Raw genomic sequence first — 17,928 nt, 5'->3', positions numbered from 1 at the left:
ATTACTTTTTTTGGTGCTCTGTTCATTGATTCAGAAACCCAACAGAGAGTCAACTCTTGTAGGATTTGCAGATCATCAATTGAGGGTACGTATACCAGTTGAACACTACTGTAAGCATGTTTGGCATATGATATAGACTTTTTCTAGAAAAAACACAATTTTCAAAACGTGGTGGTGCCAATATCAGTTGCCTGGGCAAAATAAACAGCATTGACATTTTAAATTGTAACATGAAAGAAAAATAAGAGGAAGGCTAAAGTGAAGGCCAACTTGCAAACATAAGACCCAAGGGTGCCTCCATTGGATCAACTCCAACAAAGTGCATTATTTAATCTCGGCCCTTCACACAAAAACGAAAGACTGATTTTAATATAAATATTAAATGATGGGTTATTGTTGGAGGCTTGGAGCATCATCACTATTGGTCTTAGTCTGTTGCCAAACGAGATTCCGTTTAGTAGAGTAGAGAAATGGTCTAATAGAGTGCGAGGCCGATGTAATACAATGAGGCATGCCCACTCCTCGCACAACATCAAACGAAGCTCATAATTTGATATTACAGTTTGACTATTGAGTTGATTTTTGGGGCATGGGATCCAATGCAATGTCTACTGTCGGGCTCAATCTGTCTGAGGCGATAAGACGGGTGTGATGATGCTTGTCCCATCCGCTACCTGCTCAACCTGCGACTTGTGGCCACAGACAATAGGTTAGGGACCACCTAGAGTCGGAACTCACGGGAAACCCTCGACGCTCAAGTCAGTCAAAAGATCAACAGAGAGAACTTTGCACCGGAAAAAAGTGTGTTACGTCGGAAATGGAGACTTGGTCCTGTGTGTAGCTGCCCCTAGGTGGAGAGGAGGGTTCCCCTTTGTAGGAGTTGTTTCCAGACATGATACGATGAGAGCATGGTACTTAAAGTCCTTTGTTTTTCTAAAAGCAGCCACCTCGTGAATGAAGACAAAATCTATTGAAAAGTGAATCTCTTTGTGGCTGTTGTTAGATGCAACAGACCATCAGCAAAATGCCTTTTGCAATGGATGCTAGCAAATCCCTTAAAAAATTACAAACTCATCAAGATTTATTTTAGTAGGTAAGTTGGGATTGAACCTCGGCCTCAGGGTTGAAGAACGTAGTCTTTAACAATTGAGCTATTGAGCTAAGGCTCAACCCCCAACTCACCAAGTTTTATGCGTACAAGAAAAAATTCTTCTAATTTTTTTTCTTTCAATGGAAATTTTTTCTTCCACTCATCCAAACTGCCAAGCACAAGGTCGCCCATCACCTCAACCCCAACTTAAATGGTCCGCCCACTTAAATTTGCCATGTGGATGTCATGAATTCATTTTATTTGTTTGGCCTACTAACTACAATAACAACCTTATTATATTAAACCTGATCTTCAGAACAGCCAAAATCATTTACTAATTTTTTGATAAGTATCAACAGCTTTTGTCCTTCCCTACTAAATTGCATCACCCATATGTGATGTTTGACCACACACTACGACTTCTGTTGGTGGGTGAGGTAGGATTGCACCCATGACCTCATGCGTAAGTGTAAGCTCGACCCCACCAATTTACCTTACATTTGAAAGGGTCTATCTAACTTTGAAAATGGAAATTTAGCAATCATCCATTATTTGACCGTCGACTGCACCTTTAAATAATTAAGCAATAAAGTTTTCCAATCATTCTTCTAGAACATACAACCATGCTACCAAAACTCCTGACTCAAAACCCACTTTAGTGAGTACTTGACATAAAAGAGAGTTGAGTCACTGAGTGACTCAATTGGCAATTTCTTTTGGATAAATGATATCAGCACAACCATATTTTGATATTTTCACAAACCATCTTGTCATTTTGTATTAAGAGTAAGGGTGTCAATTTTGGCTCGGGCTCGGAAGCTTGCTCGAGCTCGGCTCGAATCCTTAACGAGCCGAGCCGAGCCCGAGTTAGGCCAGGCTCGGCTCAGCTCGGCTCGTTAAGAATTTAATATGTTTAAATATATATATTATATATTAATATATACACTAAAAGGGTTGTCTAGGGAGTGAAAGGGGGAGGCAAAATATGTCACTTCTTTTTTGGAACCCCATTTGTTACTTGGACCACCCCCCTAGTGTAAAAAGAGTAGTAAAAAACACTAGATAGGGCTGTCCAGGGAAAATGAGGGGTGTAAAATTAAAATAATTCGAGCTCGATAAGGCTCGTGAGCCTGGCCGAGCCTGACCGAGCCGAGCCTGGCTTTTGAGCTTAACGAGCCGAGCCGAGCCGAGCCTGGCCAAGCTCGGCTCGGCTCGGCTCGTTTACACCCCTAATTAAGAGCTGTCAAAAGGATATTATATTTCCCAAAAAGCTCTCACAAGCCAATTAAAAAGGAAAAGACACATGGGCATCTGCAAATATCAAAATAGGGTTGTGCTGATAAAATTTCCATTTCTTTAGGCCAGGTCTAGTTGCTTTCTTTGGAGCTGAAGTGGGCCCCACATGAAGTTGAAGTGGAATGGAAAAAATAGTCGTTTGTTTGTAAAAAAATCAAATATAAGTGAGTCGCATTATCAAAACAAGGTTTCAAAAGAGGGTGTTATTATCAAAACAAAGATTTCATATGGGGTGTCATTATAAGAAAAGAATTGTTCTGAGGATTTTTCTTAGAAGTTTGTATTTTTCCACTCTGCTAGGGTGGAAAGTGCAAAAAGACAATTTTTTCTCTCTCCAAAAGAAAATTCTCGCGGTGTTTGGGATTTCACATTCCATGCATCCAAATACTATCAGCTTTGCCGGTTTAACCAACTATTTTTTCTGTCACTAGGCGTTGATTGAAGAGGTAAAAAGATGTGTTTTATATGTCATTTCCTTGTTGGCCCACGAGATTTCCCCATTTCATTTTCTGTTTTACAGCAATAGAAATTCCGAAAGTCTAACATGAGAAATTGTTCTCTCCCCCCACAGTTGCCACTGCCCGCCCCTCTCCCACCTCTTCTTTAGTTTGTGTTATTTGGAAATTCAGGGATTTCGGATTATACCTTTGAATACGATGAGAATACTGTAATTTGCAAAAATCCCATGATAGTGCGGCAGAATATTCATACTCGGGTTACTCTCAGACTTGGGTGAGAGAACAAGGTAAGGGTTGCGGGTTTGTGGGTCTTGTGTTAATCCATTATAATCCTTAGATATTGTTTTCTCATAGTGGAAGATCGTGTTTGTCGTCCATGGATGTATTCATTGGCTGAACCACATAAAATCTCGGTGTTCATCTTGCAGCTTGTTTGTGTATTTTACTTTTCCGTTAATTTGTGTATGATTATATCGGATTTGCCCGCCAAATTTTCTCAACAAGTGGTACCAGAACTGTAGTTGGAGCAATCGTCGAGGCCGGTTGGAGTGATTGTGGATGTTGTGATTAGATCGTAGTTAGAGCAATCTATTAGGGTACAAAGATTGTCCAAAAAATTCTCGTTCGAGGTGGGGCACTACCCGAGAAGTGCAGAGGAATACGACATGGAGGTAAAATCAAGTTCTATAGGTATGTGAAAGTAGGTATATAGGTTACCGAGCAACATAGTATGGTGGTAAAAACGTTCTCTTATTTTTCAAGTAAAAAGCCTATTTTATTCTTTTTTGCTATGTATTTTTGTTCTTAAATTCTACAGTATATAAGTTACCGAGCAACATGGTATGGTCTTTCAGAAAAACTGTCTTGATGATCGTTAAGTGACATAGTGTTAGGCCTAAAATCGGTAACAGGTTATGGTAGGGCTGGGTGGTCCGGGCTAACGAGCCACGACTGAGGGGTTGGTTGAGTCCTGCGCTGCACAGAGTACAGACAAGAAAGAAAAGGGGTCAGAGGACCAACCCGGAGTGATACTCCGGACGGGCGCTTCGACACTCAAGTCAGTATGAGCAGGAGTGCAGAGCAATGTCAGAGCAATCCGGACAGGTCTTTTGAAGTCGTCGAAATTGTCAACGGACTTGGGCTTCAGCCGTGAGTACCAATCTCTCGCGGCTCCAGTTAATGTGGTGGGGAGTGCCCTGCAAAGGAACCCGTCCGACGCCCCGTGGAGAAGCATCGTGGTCCTGAAGGTCTGCAGATGATCCACGGGATCGGTGGTCCCATCATACTGCGGGATCTGCGGCATCTTGAAGCCCAAGGGGACTGCCGCACCGAGTACCCTGTCTGTAAAAGGGGGATTGCTACTGAAGATCCTTGAGGCAGGGCGGCCATGATCTCTAGCTAATTGGATGCTGAGTTCGGATTCCATCAGTGCTGAGTCCGGACCCTATCAGTTGCCCCCTGGTTCTTCAAGCCATGAAAGTGGCTAGAAGAAGCAAAGAGAAGGTAAAGACAGCGTCGGGCCAGCCTTAAGACCTCCAGGCAGCTGAGGCCGGGCTCAGACGCAGCTGGACCAATCAGGGACCTCCACCTGCCTTTATTAGGTATGAAACCTGGTCCATACAGAGGCCACCACCTGGCTCAGAACTACCACCTGTCCTAGACAGGTGGCTCATGTGGGACATGATCCCGCGAGAGGGGCGTGGGGCGCGAGCCGCCGCGCGCTCTCTCTTGGTCTCTCGTTCCCACGCGATTGGCGTGTGCATTTTAATTATTGATTTGAATTTGTCTTTCCTGTAAACTTGGGATCACTAAGGCAATCCGAATTCCACACGAAAGAGACTGACAGAGTCGCCACCTAGATGTGGGATCTAGGACCCGTAATTAACCAGAAATCTAGACTCGCTACCTGGTTACGAGAATGGAAGGTATGGGGAGTTATCCACCACATGCACCATTCCTGCCCGATAATCGGTCTTCGATTCCAAAAGCTAACTCTTTTAAATTTATTTTAAATGGCTCATTCAACTCTATGTTATTGTGCGAACTAAGTGACATGCATCCTAGAATCTAATTTCAATGTGAATCCTAGATGTGTATCTTGATTTATTAATTTGTCTGGATTCATTCTAAGTGAAAGTTCTCCTAGAATTCTAATATCATGGAAAACCCTAACTGATTTGATTAAGTATTTACAAGAAAATTAATATACAAAACACCACAATTTGTTGTGGTGCCGACTCGCGGGTGGTATGCCGTCAGACATCCAAGCTGCCTACGTACCCAAGCCTCACTGGGATCAGAGTCGACGTAGTTCGGTGCACCTAAGCTAAGCTACATATGCCTAACTCAACTAGGACACCGACTTAGACGGATTTGACTGTTTCAACAGTTTTAAGAGGAATTATTTAATTCAAGTTGAGGATTTTATTATCTTAGGATTTCATCTAAGATGCTATATGATTCTTGTCTGAATGCAAGTTGTCCCTTAGACTAATGCAGGTTTTGCCTACATCCTAGTTTACTAGGCTTGTCCTAGGAAAAGATCGGGTGACTAGTGTAACTAGACCTATTGTACGGTTGCTATTCATAGCAAGCGTCCGTGATGAGGCTGGACTCCTAACTCTAGGACTCCCTAAAACCTAGGACACGGCACGACACCAGTGTTCCTAAATTGGGCTCTAATGGTTCTTAGATTGGAAACCATAATCCAATGGTTCCGAAAGACACAAGATAAATCGATTTAAGTTCTCGAGGTTAATGAGTTTCAGATTTCGAAGATTTTCAGTTTCTAGACATTTAAGGATTACCAATGGTTCTAGGGTTCACCAATTTCGGCCTTGAATGGCATCCAAAGGAGGGAATCGTGCGCTCTTTCCTTGTGCAATTTAATACTTAGGTTATAGCATCTTATTGCCTGGCAGAATCTCAGGATTTCCGTGGACACTAACCTCGGAGCCAACAACATGCTATAACTTAAATATTCAAATTGTCAAAGATCAAGTTGCAATTGGGATACGATTATGGATGCACGGGCCATTTTTCCAGGAAAATCTAAAGATCCTAAAATTTCTGTTTCAATGGATTAAGGAGTGAACATGTGACAGAATTTTAAAGTTCTTTAGGAATTTTTATATGATTTTCAATTAATTTCGAATTTTCCATGGATTTTATCAATTTTAAGCATATGAGCGGTTTTACAAGTGAAATTGTTGCAAATAAATTCGAAATGATTTGAAATTTCTACAGCAGCAAGATGAAAATGTATGTAGCTTACAGGATGAGTTTTGCATATTTTTACATTAAATTCACATTTAATCTTGATTAAACCATTAAATGTCCAGATTGCACAATTAACACATAAACTAGTAGAAATATAACTCTAAATTCTATGAAATTTCTACAGAAATACTATATGAATCAAAATAGCATGCAGTGAGATTTTCATGAATTTTAGAAATTATTTACTACCAATTTCGGATTTTACAATTTCCAGACCAGATTATAAATTAACACTACATCCCATATTAAAACAGATCCAAATCACACGAAAAGTTTACAGTAACAAGTAATATGGAAGATAAGACTACTGTAAAAATTTTATGAATTTTAATGATGATCTGATGTTAGTAAAAATTCTCCTAAAATCTGATAAGTTTCAAAGAAAATATTAAATAATATACCAAATAAACTCCAAAAATCTTTAAAAATTCATGGTAAAATGAATCAGTAACATATTATTTTCCCACGAAATTTCATTAATTTTAGAATCTGTTTGGTATATAATTTAATTTTTCTTCATCAAAAGATGTTTTTTGAAGAGTTTTCCATTTTTAAAACACAATTTGCGGAAAAAATCAGAATAATTCGGAAAAATACGGAAATATTTCGAGAACAATGCACCTACCTGTAGTGAAGATCTTGCCGCCGCCGATCCGATCCGCCGTCTTTCGCTTTCTCTTAGAGGGAGGGATTGGGGAGTGATTTGAAAAGATTAATGGAAGAAGAATATCTTAGAGAAAATGATGGAGGGAGTGGTTGGAAGAGATAATGGAAGAGAAAGAGATAATGGAAGATAAATTTCTTTTTTTTTTCTCCTCTCTCTTATGGATGGGAAGGGAGATATATATAGGGAGAGAAAGAGAGAGAGAGAGATATGTTGGTGGAGAGCTCATCATGTTGTCCCTCTTAGTGGAGAATCCATCATTATTGTTCTTAGTGGAGGGCCCATCATGTTTCTTAGTGGAGAGTCCATCATTATTGCTCTTAGTGGAGGGCCCATCATGTTTCTTAGTGGAGAGTCCATCATTATTGCTCTTAGTGGAGGGCCCATCATGTTTCTTAGTGGAGAGTCCATCATTATTGCTCTTAGTGGAGGGCCCATCATGTTGCTTAGTGGAGAGTCCATCATTATTGCTCTTAGTGGAGGGCCCATCATGTTTCTTAGTGGAGAGTCCATCATTATTGCTCTTAGTGGAGGGCCCATCATGTTGTCTTAGTGGAGAGCTACCATCATTGCTCTTCATAAGAGGCCTCACAAGAGGCCCCACTGAGGCCCCACAACGCGGGCCCCACAATGTGGGCCCTCGGTTGATTCGATTTTAAACAAATGTTCAATGCGGGCCCACCAAACGAGTCCGAATTTAATCAAAATGCATCATGCGGCCCCACCAAATGGGTCCAACTTTCTCGATCCAAATTTAATCGAAGCACCCAATGCGGGCCCACCAAACGGGTCCCAATTCTCTCTGGTTTAGATTTTTCTGAATAATCCTTCTCAACATTTAGCGGGAAAATACGAAACACGACGGAAACGACCAAAAATATTTAGAAATGTAACAAACGGATGCGGGAAAGAAAGACATTGGAAAACCGACGGAAAACAAACCCTAATTTCTTTATCGATTAAGGTAGAGCAAAATGGGGTGTCTACAGATGCCCCTCTTTGGTAGAGATGACGTAGTCATCGAATACCAAAGTCAAAATGACAGAGCCATTTTGCGTAGCTTTAATCGACAAAAGACTCTACACAAACGGAACTTAGACACAAACATTTACTACCTAATGCAAGGCCCTAAATGAAATCCTAGAATTAGAACATAATAAGAAATCCTGATGCGGTGCCGTTCACAAACGGGCAACGAGAGAATGAGATACCACTTTCGAATGGATTCCGAACAGAAAGAACAAAGATCGTTCTCAAGCGGTTTTTTTTTTTTTTTTTTTTTTTTTTTTTTTTAAAAAAGAAAAAAGAAAATGAGACATCTTTCACAAGCGGGCTCAAGGAGGATAAGAGACCATTCACAAATGGATTCAGAAAATGAGGTACCGTTCACAAACGGGCTCAAGGAGAAGACGAGACCATTCACAAATGGACTCGAAAATGAGGTACCGTTTACAAACGGGCTTAAAGAGAACACATGACCATTCACAAATGGACTCGAGAAACGAGGCACCGTTCACAAACGGGCTCAAGGAGAACATGAGACCATTCACAAATGGACTCAGAAAATGAGGTACCATTCACAAACGGGCTCAAGGAGAATAAAAGACCATTCACAAATGGGCTCAGAAAATGAGGTACCGTTCACCAACGGGCTCAAGGAGAAGACGAGACCATTCACAAATGGATTCGAAAAACGAGGCACCGTTCACAAACGGGCTCAAGGAAAACATGAGACCATTCACAAATAGACTCAGAAAATGAGGTACCGTTCACAAACGGGCTCAAGGAGAATAAAAAGACCATTCACAAATGGGCTCAGAAAATGAGGTACCGTTCACCAATGGGCTCAAGGAGAAGACGAGACCATTCACAAATGGATTCGAGAAACGAGGCACCGTTCACAAACGGGCTCAAGGAAAACATGAGACCATTCACAAATAGACTCAGAAAATGAGGTACCGTTCACAAACGGGCTTAAGGAGAAGACGAGACCATTCACAAATGGACTCGAGAAACGAGGCACCGTTCACAAACGGGCTCTAGGAGAACATGAGACCATTCATAAATGGACTCGAGAAATGAGGCACCGTTCACAAATGGGCTCAAAGAAACAAGATAGCTTCAACCACGAAGAATTTAGAGATTTTTCATAAACTTGAATTTGACGTAGGATTGGATTTGATGAATTTTTGATTTTTCAGAAATAAGGCAGCGTCCACAAACGGGCTCAAGGAGGACATGAGACCATTCACAAATAGACTCAGAAAATGAAGTACCGTTCACAAACGGGCTTAAGGAGAAGACGGGACCATTTACAAATGGACTCGAGAAATGAGGCACCGTTCACAAACGGGCTCAAAGAAACAAGATAGCTTTGATTGATGAACTCAACAACGAAGAATTTAGAGTTTTTTCATGAACTTGAATTTGACATAGGATTGGATTTGATGAATTTTTTTATTTTTCAGAAATAAGGCACCGTCCACAAACGGGCTCAAGGAGGACATGAGACCGTAAATGGACTCAGAAAAATGAGACACCGTTCACAAACGGGTTCAAGGAGAAGACGAGACCATTTACAAATGGACTCGAGAAAAGAGGCACCGTTCACAAACAGGCTCAAAGAAACAAGATAGCTTTGATTGATGAATTCAACAACGAAGAATTTAGAGTTTTTTCATGAACTTGAATTTGACATAGGATTGGATTTGATGAATTTTTGATTTTTCAGAAATAAGGCACCGTCCACAAACGGGCTCAAGGAGGACATGAGACCGTAAATGGACTCAGAAAAATGAGACACCGTTCACAAACGGGTTCAAGGAGAAGACGAGACCATTTACAAATGGACTCGAGAAAAGAGGCACCGTTCACAAACAGGCTCAAAGAAACAAGATAGCTTTGATTGATGAATTCAATAACGAAGAATTTAGAGATTTTTCATGAACTTGAATTTGACATAGGATTGGATTTGATGAATTTTTGATTTTTTTGAACTTAATGAAATCGAGGATGTTATAGATCGTGCCTGACAAAGATATCGGAAACTAGGACTTTGACGAATGATGAAACGGCAAACCGAAGAACCATTACTAACAAGAATGGATTAGAAACACTTTTATGAAACTTCAACAAGATTTTTCTCAAAGAGACTGCTGGTCTTGTCTTTGGGGATTTGGATGACTGAAACCTTGAACAAGACACTTGAAATTGGTAATCTAGAACAACGGCTCTCTTGGATATAATCATGGAAAGGTGGGACTTGCCTCTTGATAGGTGTTTAGATAAACATTTCTTGACCAGGAAAGTATTTAACTAACTGGAAGGAAATTCTGAATTTTAACGGTTCATCTTTCTGAGAAATTGGCTCGACCATCATTGCATCTGAGGCTCTTCCAAGCTTAAGATGCCTTCCTGGGGTATGATCTTTTTACGGAAGCTGGGCTTTCTGATGTTTCTACTTCTGAACTCTTCTGAGTTGATCATCTTTGAAATGAAGCTGTTTGACTGGATTCTCAAGCTCTTTCAGGTACAATCGCAGGGAGCTGACGAAGCCGGGCCTCCTTCACCGAGACAGTTGCATCATTTGGACATATGGATGACGATTGACTCTTTTTAAATAGAAAACTTAGATAAAAGGCACTACTCAAAGGATTGAGGAGCTCTAAAGGAGTGAACATAGAATAACAACGATTGATTAACTACACTGACAGACACAGTAATGCTTCTGACTTAGTTAGCGTTTTATTTGGTAAGTCTATCCTTTCAAGGAATATTTTTTTCAATTGGTAAACACTGGACTTTTTCCTTAAAACAGTAATGCCTCAATGATTTAATTACAACTCCTAGGATTGCTTAGCTCCAATGCCCCCAGTTTTGAGGATGTCACTTGAATTTATTTGAACTTCAATTGATCTTCAGTCCTGATACCGGCTGTAACCTTCTTATAAATTTGCTTGAACTTCAGTTGATCTTCAGTCTTGATACTGGCTGTAGCCTTCTTACAATGATTCTCTTACCATGACCAAGTCACCTCTTCAGGGTTTTTAACTTGGCGGACCGTGGTAGCCTTAACTTTTGCCTGAACCGTCTTTCTAGGTTTTCGATTCAGCAGGCTATCCCCTTAGCTTTTGCCTAAGCCGCCCTTTCGGGTTTTCAACTTAACAGGGGAATGATCTTAAATTTTGCCTAAACCGCCCTTTCAGGTTTTCAGTCTAGCAGATCTTCAAACTCCATTTTTTTTATTCATCATCATTTTTTTTTTTGTTTCGGGACCTAGATCATTAGTTCTGAACACCGGAAGGACTTTATAGGTAGGATAGGGCTTTTCAAAGAATGGCTTAAGGTTCAACAAAGATTTCGACCGAACCTGTGAATAGGTTGCCTACATATCCCAAGGTAGGAATCAGGTCGTGTATAGTTCAGGGCGAATGCCCCTAGTTTGAAGATAAATTGTTCGAAAGTTTATTGATTTTTCTTTTTTTTCTTCTTTCTAGAATAATTGACTTCTCTTCTTTAGGAACTTGTCCCCTTTTTTTTTTCTGAAAGGATTGAATTTCTTTTTTTTTTTGGATTGATTGAATTGCTTTTCTTTTTTGAATTGACCGAACTCAGTTTAACCGAGCTGCCTACGTACCCCAGTGTAGGGATCAGGTCTCGCGTAGTTCGGGGCGAATGCCCCTAGTTTGATGGGTTTTCAAGAAAATTTCATTTAGGCTCGAAGGGTTTACAAACCAGTATTCTTTTGACGTTGGGTTCTGATTTTGGGATTTATTCGGCCAAAGGAGGCCTTCCGATGTTCAGATTGGGAATCGATCTAGGTTACTAGAGTCCCTCTGGTACTGATTATTATTTTTTTTTCATTTTTTTTTTCGGAGTTTGACGGCATTTCCAGGTAAGAGATAATGGATCTTCTTCTTTCAAGATTCTAATACGTGCTTTCGACTTTCATAGAGCGAAACTTGTTCTTTGACATCGTCCATTTATGGATTTGTAACTCTTGATATCTGATGACCACTTTTCAATACTTGCTCTTGAACTTCTTATCTTGAATTTGTTAGCTTCATGTTATGAATTTGAGAACCAAGGTCATTGATTGGAAATATGAAAGTTGTTTCCACTCCATGCCCCTTGCATAGCATATGATATTCACTTCATTCTTTCTTGAACCTTCTATCTGGGTCTTTCTCTTGGCATTAATGGTAACACTTACCGGACCATCTTTTTATCCTCAAAATGGGTTTACCAATTCTTCACACTTTTCAGAGGGTAATGTATTTTCAATCGGCATTTACTGGATCAAGGTTTCAGTGCCAGTGTTTACCACTTTAATTTCATCTTTGAAAGGCTGAGATTGGCGCTCCTCCTCTTGTTCAAGTAATTGTTGTGACTCAAGTGGAGTTTCGCCAATTTTGTCCTCATTTGAGGAGGGAGTCTTACTTTAAGATCAGAAGCATACTTAAGAAACAGACACAAGTGAACTATTGAAACTTGAAATTTTATTTAAAGGAAAGGCTATTACATCTGACGACCTATCCTGAACATGCTCAGGATTCACAACTCTGAAAAGAGAAAAGCAAACGATAACTTGCCTGGACTAGGCATTGACCTTGAAATGTAAGACCAGACTCAACAATTGTACTGACCATGATTACTGATTCGCATAGGGGAACGCCCCTAGTTCAAGGATTATGATAGTGAACTCTGAAGGACTTAGCAAAATATTCTTGAAAAAGGTTGCCCTTAGAGTAAGAAAAGACCAAGGGTACAAGCAAGATTGGATCATCTGGACCAGGCATGATCAGATCATGAGATTGCATAATCGAAAGATTGTGAGATTCTGCTCCTGCCAGTTAGGGGATGTCATGAAGATACGATCGAATCGTATGACAGAAGAATGAAAGACGCACGATCAAGAGATTAGATGAGATAGTATAAGATTGCTTTCAACGGATAGATCATGAATGACTAATCCTATGAGATCTTTGGAAATGATGGGATTTATATCCTAACCCCAAAGGAAAAGTTTTTAGTCTTCGCACATTTTAACAGTGTTACCTGAAGGCATCAACCCTAATCCTAATCTAGCGGAGTGGAGAGAGGATCTCGACTCATGACTTTGTTTGTGTACCTAGGACCGATCGTAGCCATTGGAAGATGGACTACGGCCTAATCTAGACACAAATGGGTAAGATATCCTAAACTAGGCTCACACATGTGGTGCACATGTGTTCGTATACTGCATGCATGTGTGGGTTAATCTAGGGGTAAGGCCAAGAGTCCCCTTAGCGCGAATCCATGTTCGATATACTGTACCAGTGTCCGGCGTATCAGTACGTGAACAAGAGATCCGTTTACGCACCATAAAGGTACTAGGCTAAGGGTGGAATGCTTCTCTATCACAGAGGCACCAGGTGATGAAATCCCAGTCAACCATGCTAGATAACACTTCGGGTTCCTAAAATAGGACGTGTGTGCATGTGAAATGCAAGGGTTTAGATGCAAGTGATGTAAGTGTGTGCAATAAGTTCGCGCAATCTATGATGCCTTCAGGTTTTGTTAAATTAAGTTCGAGTAAAATATGATGAGAAAATAAAACGAGACAAACTAATCTAACAAGTATAGAGTTTTTATGAGCCGGTTAAATTAAATTCAAATGAATTATCTTTTGAAATTTTAATGAAGTTAGGTGGTCCCCAGCAGAGTCGCCAGACTGTGGGACATGATCCCGCGAGAGGGGCGTGGGGCGCGAGCCGCCGCGCGCTCTCTCTTGGTCTCTCGTTCCCACGCGATTGGCGTGTGCATTTTAATTATTGATTTGAATTTGTCTTTCCTGTAAACTTGGGATCACTAAGGCAATCCGAATTCCACACGAAAGAGACTGACAGAGTCGCCACCTAGATGTGGGATCTAGGACCCGTAATTAACCAGAAATCTAGACTCGCTACCTGGTTACGAGAATGGAAGGTATGGGGAGTTATCCACCACATGCACCATTCCTGCCCGATAATCGGTCTTCGATTCCAAAAGCTAACTCTTTTAAATTTATTTTAAATGGCTCATTCAACTCTATGTTATTGTGCGAACTAAGTGACATGCATCCTAGAATCTAATTTCAATGTGAATCCTAGATGTGTATCTTGATTTATTAATTTGTCTGGATTCATTCTAAGTGAAAGTTCTCCTAGAATTCTAATATCATGGAAAACCCTAACTGATTTGATTAAGTATTTACAAGAAAATTAATATACAAAACACCACAATTTGTTGTGGTGCCGACTCGCGGGTGGTATGCCGTCAGACATCCAAGCTGCCTACGTACCCAAGCCTCACTGGGATCAGAGTCGACGTAGTTCGGTGCACCTAAGCTAAGCTACATATGCCTAACTCAACTAGGACACCGACTTAGACGGATTTGACTGTTTCAACAGTTTTAAGAGGAATTATTTAATTCAAGTTGAGGATTTTATTATCTTAGGATTTCATCTAAGATGCTATATGATTCTTGTCTGAATGCAAGTTGTCCCTTAGACTAATGCAGGTTTTGCCTACATCCTAGTTTACTAGGCTTGTCCTAGGAAAAGATCGGGTGACTAGTGTAACTAGACCTATTGTACGGTTGCTATTCATAGCAAGCGTCCGTGATGAGGCTGGACTCCTAACTCTAGGACTCCCTAAAACCTAGGACACGGCACGACACCAGTGTTCCTAAATTGGGCTCTAATGGTTCTTAGATTGGAAACCATAATCCAATGGTTCCGAAAGACACAAGATAAATCGATTTAAGTTCTCGAGGTTAATGAGTTTCAGATTTCGAAGATTTTCAGTTTCTAGACATTTAAGGATTACCAATGGTTCTAGGGTTCACCAATTTCGGCCTTGAATGGCATCCAAAGGAGGGAATCGTGCGCTCTTTCCTTGTGCAATTTAATACTTAGGTTATAGCATCTTATTGCCTGGCAGAATCTCAGGATTTCCGTGGACACTAACCTCGGAGCCAACAACATGCTATAACTTAAATATTCAAATTGTCAAAGATCAAGTTGCAATTGGGATACGATTATGGATGCACGGGCCATTTTTCCAGGAAAATCTAAAGATCCTAAAATTTCTGTTTCAATGGATTAAGGAGTGAACATGTGACAGAATTTTAAAGTTCTTTAGGAATTTTTATATGATTTTCAATTAATTTCGAATTTTCCATGGATTTTATCAATTTTAAGCATATGAGCGGTTTTACAAGTGAAATTGTTGCAAATAAATTCGAAATGATTTGAAATTTCTACAGCAGCAAGATGAAAATGTATGTAGCTTACAGGATGAGTTTTGCATATTTTTACATTAAATTCACATTTAATCTTGATTAAACCATTAAATGTCCAGATTGCACAATTAACACATAAACTAGTAGAAATATAACTCTAAATTCTATGAAATTTCTACAGAAATACTATATGAATCAAAATAGCATGCAGTGAGATTTTCATGAATTTTAGAAATTATTTACTACCAATTTCGGATTTTACAATTTCCAGACCAGATTATAAATTAACACTACATCCCATATTAAAACAGATCCAAATCACACGAAAAGTTTACAGTAACAAGTAATATGGAAGATAAGACTACTGTAAAAATTTTATGAATTTTAATGATGATCTGATGTTAGTAAAAATTCTCCTAAAATCTGATAAGTTTCAAAGAAAATATTAAATAATATACCAAATAAACTCCAAAAATCTTTAAAAATTCATGGTAAAATGAATCAGTAACATATTATTTTCCCACGAAATTTCATTAATTTTAGAATCTGTTTGGTATATAATTTAATTTTTCTTCATCAAAAGATGTTTTTTGAAGAGTTTTCCATTTTTAAAACACAATTTGCGGAAAAAATCAGAATAATTCGGAAAAATACGGAAATATTTCGAGAACAATGCACCTACCTGTAGTGAAGATCTTGCCGCCGCCGATCCGATCCGCCGTCTTTCGCTTTCTCTTAGAGGGAGGGATTGGGGAGTGATTTGAAAAGATTAATGGAAGAAGAATATCTTAGAGAAAATGATGGAGGGAGTGGTTGGAAGAGATAATGGAAGAGAAAGAGATAATGGAAGATAAATTTCTTTTTTTTTTCTCCTCTCTCTTATGGATGGGAAGGGAGATATATATAGGGAGAGAAAGAGAGAGAGAGAGATATGTTGGTGGAGAGCTCATCATGTTGTCCCTCTTAGTGGAGAATCCATCATTATTGTTCTTAGTGGAGGGCCCATCATGTTTCTTAGTGGAGAGTCCATCATTATTGCTCTTAGTGGAGGGCCCATCATGTTTCTTAGTGGAGAGTCCATCATTATTGCTCTTAGTGGAGGGCCCATCATGTTTCTTAGTGGAGAGTCCATCATTATTGCTCTTAGTGGAGGGCCCATCATGTTGCTTAGTGGAGAGTCCATCATTATTGCTCTTAGTGGAGGGCCCATCATGTTTCTTAGTGGAGAGTCCATCATTATTGCTCTTAGTGGAGGGCCCATCATGTTGTCTTAGTGGAGAGCTACCATCATTGCTCTTCATAAGAGGCCTCACAAGAGGCCCCACTGAGGCCCCACAACGCGGGCCCCACAATGTGGGCCCTCGGTTGATTCGATTTTAAACAAATGTTCAATGCGGGCCCACCAAACGAGTCCGAATTTAATCAAAATGCATCATGCGGCCCCACCAAATGGGTCCAACTTTCTCGATCCAAATTTAATCGAAGCACCCAATGCGGGCCCACCAAACGGGTCCCAATTCTCTCTGGTTTAGATTTTTCTGAATAATCCTTCTCAACATTTAGCGGGAAAATACGAAACACGACGGAAACGACCAAAAATATTTAGAAATGTAACAAACGGATGCGGGAAAGAAAGACATTGGAAAACCGACGGAAAACAAACCCTAATTTCTTTATCGATTAAGGTAGAGCAAAATGGGGTGTCTACAGCTCAGAATCACTATAAATAGCCTTCACTTGTGCTAAGGTGAGGGTCCTGAAAATCTGAGAACCAAAACTCTAAGCTTTTTGCTCTGACATTGCTCTGCACTCCTGCTCATACTGACTTGAGTGTCGAAGCGCCCGTCCGGAGTATCACTCCGGGTTGGTCCTCTGACCCCTTTTCTTTCTTGTCTGTACTCTGTGCAGCGCAGGACTCAACCTTCTGCCCGGCCGTACTCCTTCAGGCCAAACGCCAAGGCCAGGCCAGGGCGCCAGGAGTCTCCTGTCCAGCCACTATTTCCCCTAGCTGCGTCTGAGCCCGGCCTCAGCTGCCTGGAGGTCTTAAGGCCGGCCCGACGCTGTCTTTACCTTCTCTTTGCTTCTTCTAGCCACTTTCATGGCTTGAAGAACCAGGGGGCAACTGATAGGGTCCGGACTCAGCACTGATGGAATCCGAACTCAGCATCCAATTAGCTTCTGGCACGTGGCCCTCACAAGGACCGTTGGCACAAGGACCGTTGGAAGGCCAACACCTGTCTCCACTAGGTGTGACACCTGGACCAATCAGGGACCTCCACCTGCCTTTATTAGGTATGAAACCTGGTCCATACAGAGGCCACCACCTGGCTCAGAACTACCACCTGTCCTAGACAGGTGGCTCAGAATCACTATAAATAGCCTTCACTTGTGCTAAGGTGAGGGTCCTGAAAATCTGAGAACCAAAACTCTAAGCTTTTTGCTCTGACATTGCTCTGCACTCCTGCTCATACTGACTTGAGTGTCGAAGCGCCCGTCCGGAGTATCACTCCGGGTTGGTCCTCTGACCCCTTTTCTTTCTTGTCTGTACTCTGTGCAGCGCAGGACTCAACCAGCCCCTCAGTCGTGGCTCGTTAGCCCGGACCACCCAGCCCTACCATAACCTGTTACCGATTTTAGGCCTAACACATAGTGAGTCCAGGCCATGCAGAAGGGCATCCCACCTGAAAATTGGGGAATGTGAAGACAATCAATGGCTTAGAGAAACCTAAGAGAGAATTCTTTTCTCATCACCCTTGATTAAAGGAAAGGGTCACCCGATTATAGTATAATTAGGGCGATGATCCTGAGTTGTGAAAGCTGAAAGGTTTGTTGACAGTTTAAAAAGATCTTCCCTTAGTGACACTTTTTTGTTATTTTA

Source organism: Tasmannia lanceolata, unplaced genomic scaffold (genome assembly GCF_043159265.1).
Source record: "Tasmannia lanceolata isolate RefF3 unplaced genomic scaffold, GAP_Taslan_0.1 ptg000015l, whole genome shotgun sequence".
NCBI classification, from domain to species: Eukaryota; Viridiplantae; Streptophyta; class Magnoliopsida; order Canellales; family Winteraceae; genus Tasmannia; species Tasmannia lanceolata.
This window is presented reverse-complemented; position numbering follows the sequence as displayed.